This window comes from Tupaia chinensis, unplaced genomic scaffold (assembly GCF_000334495.1).
Source record: "Tupaia chinensis unplaced genomic scaffold, TupChi_1.0 Scaffold000332_1, whole genome shotgun sequence".
In the NCBI taxonomy this organism is placed as follows: domain Eukaryota; kingdom Metazoa; phylum Chordata; class Mammalia; order Scandentia; family Tupaiidae; genus Tupaia; species Tupaia belangeri.
The window spans coordinates 1,585,110-1,595,712 of NW_006159826.1; the positions used below are offsets into that span (position 1 = coordinate 1,585,110).

The 10,603-nt window shown below is 62.1% G+C and overlaps 1 protein-coding gene across 1 annotated transcript in view; it reads right to left on the reverse strand.

The window, feature by feature from the left end:
* Positions 1–449: 449 nt before the first annotated feature.
* TWIST2 (twist family bHLH transcription factor 2) overlaps positions 450–10,603 on the reverse strand; it is a 55,154-nt gene continuing 45,000 nt past the window's right edge. The window contains exon 2 of the mRNA XM_006151936.3: positions 450–1,077. The gene's annotated coding sequence lies outside the window, so the exon portion shown is untranslated. The remainder of the gene's footprint in view (positions 1,078–10,603) is intronic.

A 10,603-nucleotide genomic window follows, 5' to 3' on the forward strand; every position in this document is an offset into this window, starting at 1 on the left:
TAGACAGTGCCCAGGGACCTCCCTCTCCATAGGCGTGGGTGTACCAGGAACAGACTGTAACCCGCTGGGGTCACTGGGCAGGGCGCGGCGGGAATGCCAAGGCTGGGGAGGAAGGAATTCCACCTGGAGGCCGTGTGGGCAGGCTTGGGCAGCAGGGGACAGACACAGGCCAGAAGATGGTTTTAAGGACGACCACCCGCTGCCGGAAGGGGCTGAGGCCCGTCTCACGTGCTTCCCAAGCCCGAATCTGTAACCACTGCAACCGCATTAGAGGCGGTAGCTTCTAGAAATTTCTGCAGGCATGTACAGCACGAAATGTCTTGTGTCCTTTCTTGTCCCCTTTGAAGTGAGTGACAGCCACTTTTGTGGCCCATGCCGACGTTCTCAGGCCAGTTCCTGAGCTGCAGCGTAGAGACGAGACCAGAGATGGAGAGACCGGGGCTGCGGGGACATCTTTATTACTCCCGGCGGGGTGCGATACACAGCCACACTGCAGTCCCTTAGCTCGTAAAGATCTCAATAAATAAAACAAATAAGCAACATATACACTGAGGCGGAAGACGTAGAAAGTGGCTCCCAACAGACCCTGGAGAAGGCGGGCGCGGCGGAGTGAGAGCACGTGCTCCAGGCCGACAGAGACAATGGTGCGGAGGCGGGGTCGGGGGCTCAGGCTCCTTTCCTGAGAGCCGTGGTCCAGTTTAAACAGTATCATACAAGAATGCGTTTGTGTTTTATTAAAAAAATATACATTAAAAAGGCACTTAGAGCGAAATACAAATTCAAAGTCCAGATCCTCATAAAAGTGATCCTGAATCTAGAGATTGTCAGAAAGAAGAGACCAGGAAAAAAGGTCAGGACAAGGACCCGCACAGCTCGAGGCTGACCACGTCCACGTGACGCGCAGGGGGTGTCTCGGCAGAGGGGGTGAAGTCCGGTCTCCTGGCCACCACCGCTGTGCCTGATGGCAGGCTCGGCTGGAGGGCGAGGTGGGATCTTCCTTGAGGTCGCTCAGGTCTCAGAAGTCGCAGAGTCGGGTGTCCCGACCCCCCTCACACCTCTGTCACACAGGGGGACAGTCTGCAAAACAAGGATGGGGGGTAAGCTTGCCACGACTCAGCGTGCTGGGGACGGGGACAGGGACATGGCCTGCCATCCAGTGAGCCCCAAGGCTGGCTGGGCCAGGGAAGGCGGCTCGCCCCCAGGGACCTGGCTCTACTCCTGCTCAGGCCTCCTTGTCATCCCCTGCAGAAACTGGACAGGTGACAGCTGCCGGGGCCACCGGAGTGTTTGCAGCGGGCTGGCCCAGACCCGGGGCCCTCAAGGGTCTCTCCCCTGCACTGCTCCTCAGGGCCCCAGGCCATCAGACAGGATACTCCAGCCAGGGGTGGGCTGCTGGCTGTCCCGAAAGCCCCAGGCAGTGTAGCCCACTCTACTGTAGCCAGTGCCCCACCAGTGCAGGCTAGCCGCTGCAGGCCAGCCCACTCCCATGCTCCTTTGTGTGCGAGGCAGCATCTCGTGCGTATGTGTGTGGTAGTATGTGGCGTGTTGTGGGGGCATGCGTGTAGGTTTGTCTTTACATGTGAGGGGCATGGTGTGTTCAGGTAATCCCAGGCATGTCACCCATGTATCTGCGCCCAGGTCCATCAGGCAGACCCTGCCGTGACAAGCCCTGCCACGTGACTGCCTCGCGCCCGCAGGCCAACGACTGCACTGCACCAGACAAGCACCGCCAACTCACTGCCACAGTGTGTGCTGCACGGGGGTCCTGGCAGAGGGCCCTTTACGGGGTCTCCCTGAGCCTCCCTCCCCACCACACCTCCGTCCTGTGAGAATGGTGGGCAGCCCTGGCCGGTCTGCACAGGGCTTCCCCAGCTGCACGCTCAGGGGCTGCCATGTGCAAACGGCCTGGGGAAGAGGTGTCCTGTGTGTGCACACAGTGGGGTGTGTCCGTGTGAGTCATAGGGTCACGACTGGGAGCGGGTCGGTGTGCGCATCCGTGTGAATGTGTGCCTCAGGTGGTCTGCGGTGGCAGATCGGTGCCTGCCGCCCGCCGCCCCGAGTGCCACTCGTGGTCCCACGGCCTGTGTCCTCGGAGAACTCGCAGGGTCCTGCCTAAATCGGGACAAGGATCTCCCAGGCCTCAGACGTTGTCCTGAAGTGCTGACGCCTGGAAAACAAGCACCCGTGCACACACACACACGCACGCACACACGCATGCACACACACGCACACACACACACACACACACACACACATCTTTTCTGGTCTCCCTGAGCCTCCCTCCCCACCACACCTCCGTCCTGTGAGAATGGTGGGCAGCCCTGGCCGGTCTGCACAGGGCTTCCCCAGCTGCACGCTCAGGGGCTGCCATGTGCAAACGGCCTGGGGAAGAGGTGTCCTGTGTGTGCACACAGTGGGGTGTGTCCGTGTGAGTCATAGGGTCACGACTGGGAGCGGGTCGGTGTGCGCATCCGTGTGAATGTGTGCCTCAGGTGGTCTGCGGTGGCAGATCGGTGCCTGCCGCCCGCCGCCCCGAGTGCCACTCGTGGTCCCACGGCCTGTGTCCTCGGAGAACTCGCAGGGTCCTGCCTAAATCGGGACAAGGATCTCCCAGGCCTCAGACGTTGTCCTGAAGTGCTGACGCCTGGAAAACAAGCACCCGTGCACACACACACACGCACGCACACACGCATGCACACACACGCACACACACACACACACACACACACACATCTTTTCTTCAAGGTCAGAGCACTCCAAATATTGAAGCCTTTTTAAGTGGTCCCGGGCAGAAAGTCAAAGCTGCTTGCTCTCAGAGAATGTGGTTGTGATTAGGTAATTAATGGAGGGGTAGAGAAAGCTAAATGGGAGCCTTCCTCGGAGGGAGGAAATAATTACACAGCTTTGATATATGAGCTGAGCCAGCCCTCCGAGGGGAAACGGTCTCACCCATGAAAGGCCCAAACGACAGTGGCCGTCCCCGGGCAGCGTGGGCTTCAGGGACTGCTCACAGCTGGGGCAGGAGGGGGCGGGCTCAGGCAGAACCCAGAGTCAGATCATTAATCGTCTTGACCAAGAGCCTCGGGGCTGGGCCCCCTCGATGCCACCCAGACCTCAGCCATGTCTGCTACTCTGCAACCCACACAGAAGTGCTGAGGCCCTAGACTGCCTGCTGCCGACCAGGGCTGCCCGAACCCATGCACATGCCCTGGGTGGGGTTCAATCTGTGTCCACTGACCGGGCCCAGGGCTGGCAGGTGGAGCCGTGGAGCAGCAGCCAGACCCAGAGGACCCCAGTCGGCCCTTTTCCTGCTGGTTCGACAGGGCGCTAGTGAGTTAGTGAGCAGGTCGTACTCAGCCCAGGTTCCCAGGGCCTAAGGTCATGCAAAGTCTCCAGAAAGTGAGGCGAGGGTGGGCTTACGGGGGTGGGAGCCTGTTATAAGGCTGCCCATCCATCTGTCCATCAACCATCTGCCCACCCCATGCCCATTCACCCACCCACACATCCACTACCTCTGAGTCTTCAGGACAGCTGAGAGCCATATCGGGGAGAACTTTCTGGGTCCCAAGAGCAGAGCTCCAGGATAGAAAAGAAAGGAGAACTGAGAAGGCCCACGGACTTTGCCTGTGCTACCCTACCTGCTCAAGGGAGCCCCAGGGCCACAGTCCTGCGAAAGGGAAGTCTGTCCCCAGGGCGTCCACAAGCCACATCCTGGTCCCAGTCCTGGGGACACTCCCATCCAAGCGGGAAGGACCACAGGCCCCCCATCTGCTGTCACTCTCCTCGGCTCAGCCATGGTTCACCAGAGGTGAGGACAGACGCGGGGCACTTCGAGCAGGGGAGAGACCACCTTCACACCGCTCTGCTGAGGCAGCGTTGTGGTCACCACCAATGCCGTGTGCCTAATTAACGAACGGAACTCTGCCTTGGGTAGGGACGTGGAGGAGGCCGCCGTGTGGGGGTAGGGTTTGGCACCAGCTGGAGTTTCAGGTGCCCACTGGGGTCTGAGTGTATCTCCCAGGACGGAGGACACTGTGTGGGGCTCTGGGTCTGAGTGTGATGACACGGGGCCTAGAGTCTGCTCCTGAGACCCCGACAAACAGAGCCGATGTCAGGGCGTGGCCAAGGTGGGGGGAGGCGGGGACAGGGCCGTGGACAGGGCACACCCGTGGCAGTCTCAGGAAGGGCCTGGTCACCAAGGCCAGCTCTGCGCCCTGGACAGCCTGTCACTTCTGGCGCTGACTTTCAGTGAGCCAGAGTGTCCTGCACGAGAATTAAAGGAGCCTTATGAACAGTTGGTCCTACCTGTGTTACTTAAACTACTTCAGAATTGAAAGATGAGGGGGCGGGTCCCATGTTACTGACTTTTTAAAATTATTTATTTTTGAAGACTACTTTTTAGAGCAGTTTTAGTTCGCAGGAAAACTGGGGGAAGGAACAGTTCACAGGCCCCCGCTCCCGCCCCCGCCCCCACCGCGGCCTCTGTAAGTGGGAGACACGCCGCCTACACCTGTCCTGCGGCCCAGGGACATCGCCACCTGGAGTCCAAGCATACATATGCTAGGCAGACGTTGCCACTCCGTCCTGGGCCACCGAGAGGGCTTTATTCCAGGGAAGGGGAAGGACCGCGTGCAAAAATCTGGAACCAGAGCTGACAGGTGCCTTTCCGTGCCGCTCTGCCAGTCTGAAGGACAGCCCGCCCTGGCCCAGGCCCTGGCCTAGCCTCCGACGCCCACTAACACCCTGTGGCTCTGTTTCCTCACCTGCAAACACCCAGCAGGGGTAACAGGGCCCCTGTCAGAGCCCCAGCCAACCTCACGCAGGGAGGCCCTTGCCTGGCCTTTCCTCTCCCCTGACCGGGGCCCTGCTTTCCTCCCTAGCTGGATCTCCAGGGTCCCCAGCAGAGCCCAGGAGCAGCAGGTGCTCACCTAAGATCTGTGGGAAGAGGGACCACGTGAAGGGCCAGGGAGAAACCGGCAGCAGCTGCCAGGCCCAGAGATGCACGGGGCGGTGCCCGGATCAGCTCCTTCTGACTGGGCCTAAGCTTGGGGGTGGCCAGGGCCAAGTAAGAGCAATCACACCGAGGGCCCAGCAGGGGGCACTGAGCTACCTGCCCACGGGCCTCTGAGCAATGACCACCACCAAGCCTGGGCAGAGAGATCGGGACCCCTGCCAGCTTTCCTGAGCCTCCCCTCCAGGGCTTTGACCATCCAGCTGCTCACTCTGGAACGTCTCAGGACCAGAGTGTGGCCCACGAGGCTGGGCTGCCCCCTGTGCCTTCTCCACCTGGTGGTCAGAGCACCCACCCAAGAGCAAGAGCCCCCCAGGGCTCTGTCCCACTGTGAGCGTGTCTCAGTCCGCTCTGGGATGCCCGACCCCACCGGGGGCTGCCCTCGGGCCCAGCCAGAGCAGGCTCCCAGCCCCTGTCCGGCTCTGCGTCCTGTGTCTGCTGCCCGCTCTCAGGTCACGCCTGCACTCAGGACCAGCCCCTGTGCTGACCAGAAGGGACGGCTGCTGGGCAGAAGGGACGGCTGAGCTTGTCCAGCCCCACCCATTCCTTGCACCCTGTGACCGCCATCCCCGTCTGCCGGAAACAGGCTAGACGCTCGCGTCCCGCACCAGAGACCAGGGGGAAAGGATCCAGGCACTGCATGGTTCCGGGGGCTGCCCTCACCCCTGCCCCCGCCCCAGCCCAGGTCCTGGGAGCCCCTCCCGGGACAGCCCTGGCAGGCAGGTCTGGGGACAGGTGGACACTGGGGATGGCCATGTAGCCAGCCCCAATCCAGACTTGCTGTCACCCCTCAATGATGGCCCACCCACCGTGCAGGCCCGGGGTACCAGCAGCAGGCCCCACAGAGACCCAGCTGGACAATGGGTTTTCTTTTTCCGTCTGAGCGAGGACTTCAAAGAGACCACTGGGCTGCCGAGTGCGGGCCAGCTCTGGGCCCCTGGCTGCTGGCAGCCGGGTGGGGTGGGCACGGCCGGCCAGGCAAGGCACCACTCACGCCCCACCCTCTGAGCCGCCTCCCCGGGCACTGGCCTTTCCACAGAGGCCTTGTCCAGACATGGGGAGGGAACGAAGTGCTTCGCTTCAAAGTCGACAACACGAAGCCGCCTTCCGCCAGGCCCACCCGACAAAGTGGCGAGCTCTCATCAGGGCAGGGAGGACGGCCCAAGGCCACCCCACGGAGGAGCTGGGTCACTGGGTCTCTCACTGGTGGCCCTGGCAAGTCAGAGAGCCCATAGCCGGCCCTCCTGGGTGCTGGGTGTGGGAGGGTGGTGAGTGGGGGCCCACTCGGGACAGAGCTGGGGTGTCTTTGCAGTCCCAGCCCCTCCCTCCAGGCCACTGCTCTGCCTGGTGTGGTCCCAGCTGAGAGGCCCCGGGAGCCCACAGGGTGGAAGGACAGAAGGTCACGATGGCAAGCCACCGAAGCCCCCGCCTGGCCCCACCACACGGGCTCTGTGAGAATCGGCTTCCGAAGCTGAGAACCAGGCCAGAGGGCCAGAGCGTGCTCCCGTAGGTCAGGCCCGCTGTGCCACGGTTTCAGAAGGCTCCCGGACTCACGAGGGTTTCTGCGGGACGACGGGCCAGCAGGAAGGAGCGAGAGGCAGACCCTGCTCCCTCCGAGGCCGACACGGATCAGGAGCAGTGTGGGACTGGGGCTAGCAGAGTGGTCAGGCACAAGGCATAGGAAGCAGGGTCCCACATGGCTGGCCAGGGTTCGAGTCCCAGCCCTGGCAGCCTGAAAACCACGCTGGGCTCATGGGCGTGCCCAGGATCCTGACAGATGGAGAACTGGAGGGAAAGGACTGTGGCGTGACGAGTCCCCACTGGAGACCTCTCCGTGCCCCCACTCGTGTGTGTGAGCACACAAAGAACATATTTTTCTAATTAAATATTAGAAAAAAATTAAAAAGCAGCGGCACTTGGGGCCAGGTGGGGGCTCGGGGATAAAATGCGATGCTCTGTGAAGCTGCCCCCAGGAGAAGGTTCTGGCTGCCTTCCAGAGACCATCCTGAGCACGCCAGGCCCTCGAGTGCCTTGGCCCAGGGCTGGCTGGGGTGAGGGTGGTCATGGAGCTGAGCACACCCCAGGGCCAGTTCTGGAGCCATCGGGGACGCTGTTGAAGATGCGGTCTCTCTCCCTGGCCCTCTCTTGGAGGAAGCAAGCTGGATCAGAAGCAGCAGCAGGACTCCTGAGATGCTTCACATCATCCTTGGTGTGGCCGTGCCAGCCCCTCCCTCCAGGCCACCGCTCTGCTCGGTGCTGTCCCGGCTGAGGAGCCCCAGCAGCCCATGGGGCGGAAGGACAGAAGATCAGGACCGGAAGCCAGCAAAGCCCCCGCCTGGCCCTGCAGCAGGGCCTCTGTGGAATCAACTTCCCCGGGGGTCCTCGCCCTTTCGGGACTGTGTGAGCAACCTCTGAGCCACAGTGTGACCGTCATAGGCACGACCCTCGGATCGCAGGGGCTCCTGGGCCCTGCCCCAGAGCCAGGTGGCAGCTTCAGCCAGGTGACCCTCAGCAGGCCCGTGAGCAGCACAGAGCCCATGTGCTGGCCTGTGTCCCACACCACCGGGCCAGCGCCTGCGTGTGCATGTGGGGCAAAGAGGGTCCCCCAGCACCCAAGTGCCTAGGACCTCCATGGACTGGTGGTGCAGAGTGATGCCCCGGGCACGGCCTGCTCTCAGGAGCTCCTGTGGGGCCCGGGGTGTGCTCGGGTCAGGGTGGGTGCCTGGGCCACTGCTCCAGCACACGGAGTGGCGCCCGGGGCAGCGGCCTGCGGCTCCTGCTCCTGCGTCCTCTATGCTTCCAGGCTGCCGCTGGTGCCCTTGGACAGCACTCGCATGGGCATGCACAGGCCGGTCCACAGGGGGTGGTGGGGTCAGGGGTCGGCGAGGACTGCCCTGGCTGAACCCTCCCAGCCCTGCCCCTCCTGGCCTGTGACGTGCTCTCGACCCCGCTCACCTGCCTGCGTGGGGAAGGGGACTCCGGTCAGGGAGGGCGTGGTGCTGATGCCCAAGCACTCGTCCTACACCTCCCCGCTGGCTCGCAGCACACTGGGCCTGGCTCCTCCAGGGAGCACGCACTGCTTGCCTACTGAGCGGCACACCCTCTCCCTGCCTCTGTCTCTCTCTCAGGCCTGGCTTGGGCTGACTGCATTTGGACTGGTCTGAGGACACCCAGGGCCGAGGGCAGCTTGACCTGGGTGACCAGCGGCTCCCTCCTACAGGCCCAGCTCTCTGCCCCACACTCCATCCCACTGCAGAGGGCCCCATGAGCCCCCTCCTGAAGCTCTCTGAACCCCAGCACCCCGGCCGCTTCCGCAGTGTTTCCCCGCCCCACGTTCTGCTCGGCCCTCCCGTTTCTCCTGACGAGTCACGAATTCTGCAAACGGCGCTCTGAGTTTCAGGACAGTGGGGGTCGGACCTGTGAGTAGCCGGCTGGTGGGAAGGATCGACCTCTACTCAGAGCCTGGGGCCTCTGAGTCAGGAGTGACTTCGACCAGTGGGCTCTGCTTTGTCCAGACGGCAGGTTCAGCTTCCAAATAAAACCCACGCATGGAGGAGCGATCGAGAAGTCGCCAGGGGCCCTATGTCTCCTGGTGGGACTGGAAGTGCCCTTAGGGACTGTCATGGCAAGCTGGCCCGCAGGGGATGGCTGGTCTGAGTGTCCCAGGTCACTAGTGGGTGCAGAGCCTGTCCGAGCTCAGGATCCACCTGGGTTGGATCCCATTTGCATCCACAGAACTGCGCCGAGTCCAAACCCGGGAACTGAGCTAGTGGACATCCTTAGAACGAGTGCACCCGCCAGCCACTGGGGCTGCTAAGGGCCCGGTGATGGTCGAGCACCCCTGGTCCCTGTCCCTGCAGTTCGTGCCGTCTGGGAGACGCACGGCAAACAGACTGTCACAGCAAAATGTTGCACATGCCTGAGAGAGGCCGTGAGGCACGCACGGGTCTGCAACCCTCCTGGCGTGAAAGAGGAATGCTGTTCTAAGTACAGGTGGCTTTACAGAGCGCGCCGTCGCAACACAGGGTGCAGGGCCGCCGTAAGGACGGAGTGAGGTCTGAGGAGGTCGTCGGGGCAGAGGCTGGAAGGGAACGGGCATAGATGTGGGGCTGGCAGGGCATCTGGGGGCAGTGACCGTGACCAGGAGGGGCCAGGCCTGGCAGAACTCCACAGCAACAGGGAGGCAGGCGGGGTCATCTCTGCACTTGGGGAGACTCTGGCTTGGGGGAAAGTCCCAGTGGGGCCCCGTGGGGGGCTCAGCAAGAGTCAGCCTGGCCTGACAACCAGCTGGGAGTCGGGGTCGTGACCCACAAACTAAACAGGGCACGGAGGAAGCTCCCTGCCGGGAGACAAAATGAGGGCCTCTACGTGGGGCTTCGGGGTCACCACACATGGCTGTCCAGCTCACTCGGCCGAGGGACACTCTGGACTCCAGAAGAGGGCTGGCCCTGTGCTCCTCGGGCCCTGGTGGCCGTTAGTGCCTCCTTGCTCAGAGAGGGTAGTCCCCAGGGAAGCTGGGCGACTCACTCCGCTAGGACTAGGACTTGTGCCCGGGCCTGTGGATGCCTGAGACATGCCGCTCTTCAGCCCGAGCCTTCCGTGTTAGGGACCTGGAGGACTGGGTATCGGGGCAGGCAGTGGAGAGAGTGGAGCCGCTGGGCTGCACAGTGGGACCCGACCGTGAGGAGCAGCACCCCCTGGTGGTGGGTGGACGGGCACCAGGAAAGTGTGGCCGAATGCTGGACTGGGCAGTCAGGGACGGGCAGGGCTGGGAGAGGGCAGCTGGTGTGGACCAGAGGGGGTCGGAGGCACCTTGGAATAGTCACCCATCACCCACCCGCGTGGTGGACAGTGAGCAGCCAGAGGCTGCAAAGGCGGTGCCAGGCCTGCGCTCGCTGCCCACCCAGCTCTGGGCCCTGTGTAGCTGCTGCTCCAGGCTGGGCAATCTCGGGGCCCATTCTGCCTGACTCACACTGTGCACGGGGCTCCCTGAGGGCTTGCACTGCAGCCGGGGCTCCCTAAGGGCTGGGGACGAGCAGACTGCTCAGGAAACAGAATTGGGACTGAGAGCTGGGTGTCCGGCGCCTGCCTCAGCACCAGGCCGCCAGGAGCAGAGTCTGGAAGGCTGGAAGAACATTTCTGAGACTTTCCCAGAACACTGAACTGTTAGAATAACGAAACGGCTCTGACCGTGAGCTATCTATAACTAGCTCAAGCTCTGGTCTGGAAAGAACGGGCAACTGGTAAAGCGCAAAACCATTGACAGAAATAACTACATCCAGGGACCAGCAGTTGGCGTAATGGCTATGTTGCTGGACTTCCACGTAGCCGACTGTGGTTTGAGTCCCGGACCCGGTGGCTTAAACTCACGCCGGGCGTGTGTGCATGTGTGCCCAAGATCCCGAGAGGAGAGTAGAGGAGAAGGGATTGTGGTGTGGCCATCCCCCCCGGGGGGTGATTTCTCGCTTTCTGTCTCTCTGTCTTTCTGGTGAGTACATGCATCCTATAGCAAAAATCTCAAAAAAAAAAAAAAAAAAAAATCAATATGTTTCTCGAAAAAAAAAAAAAAATGGGGGGGGGGTCTTATTTGAG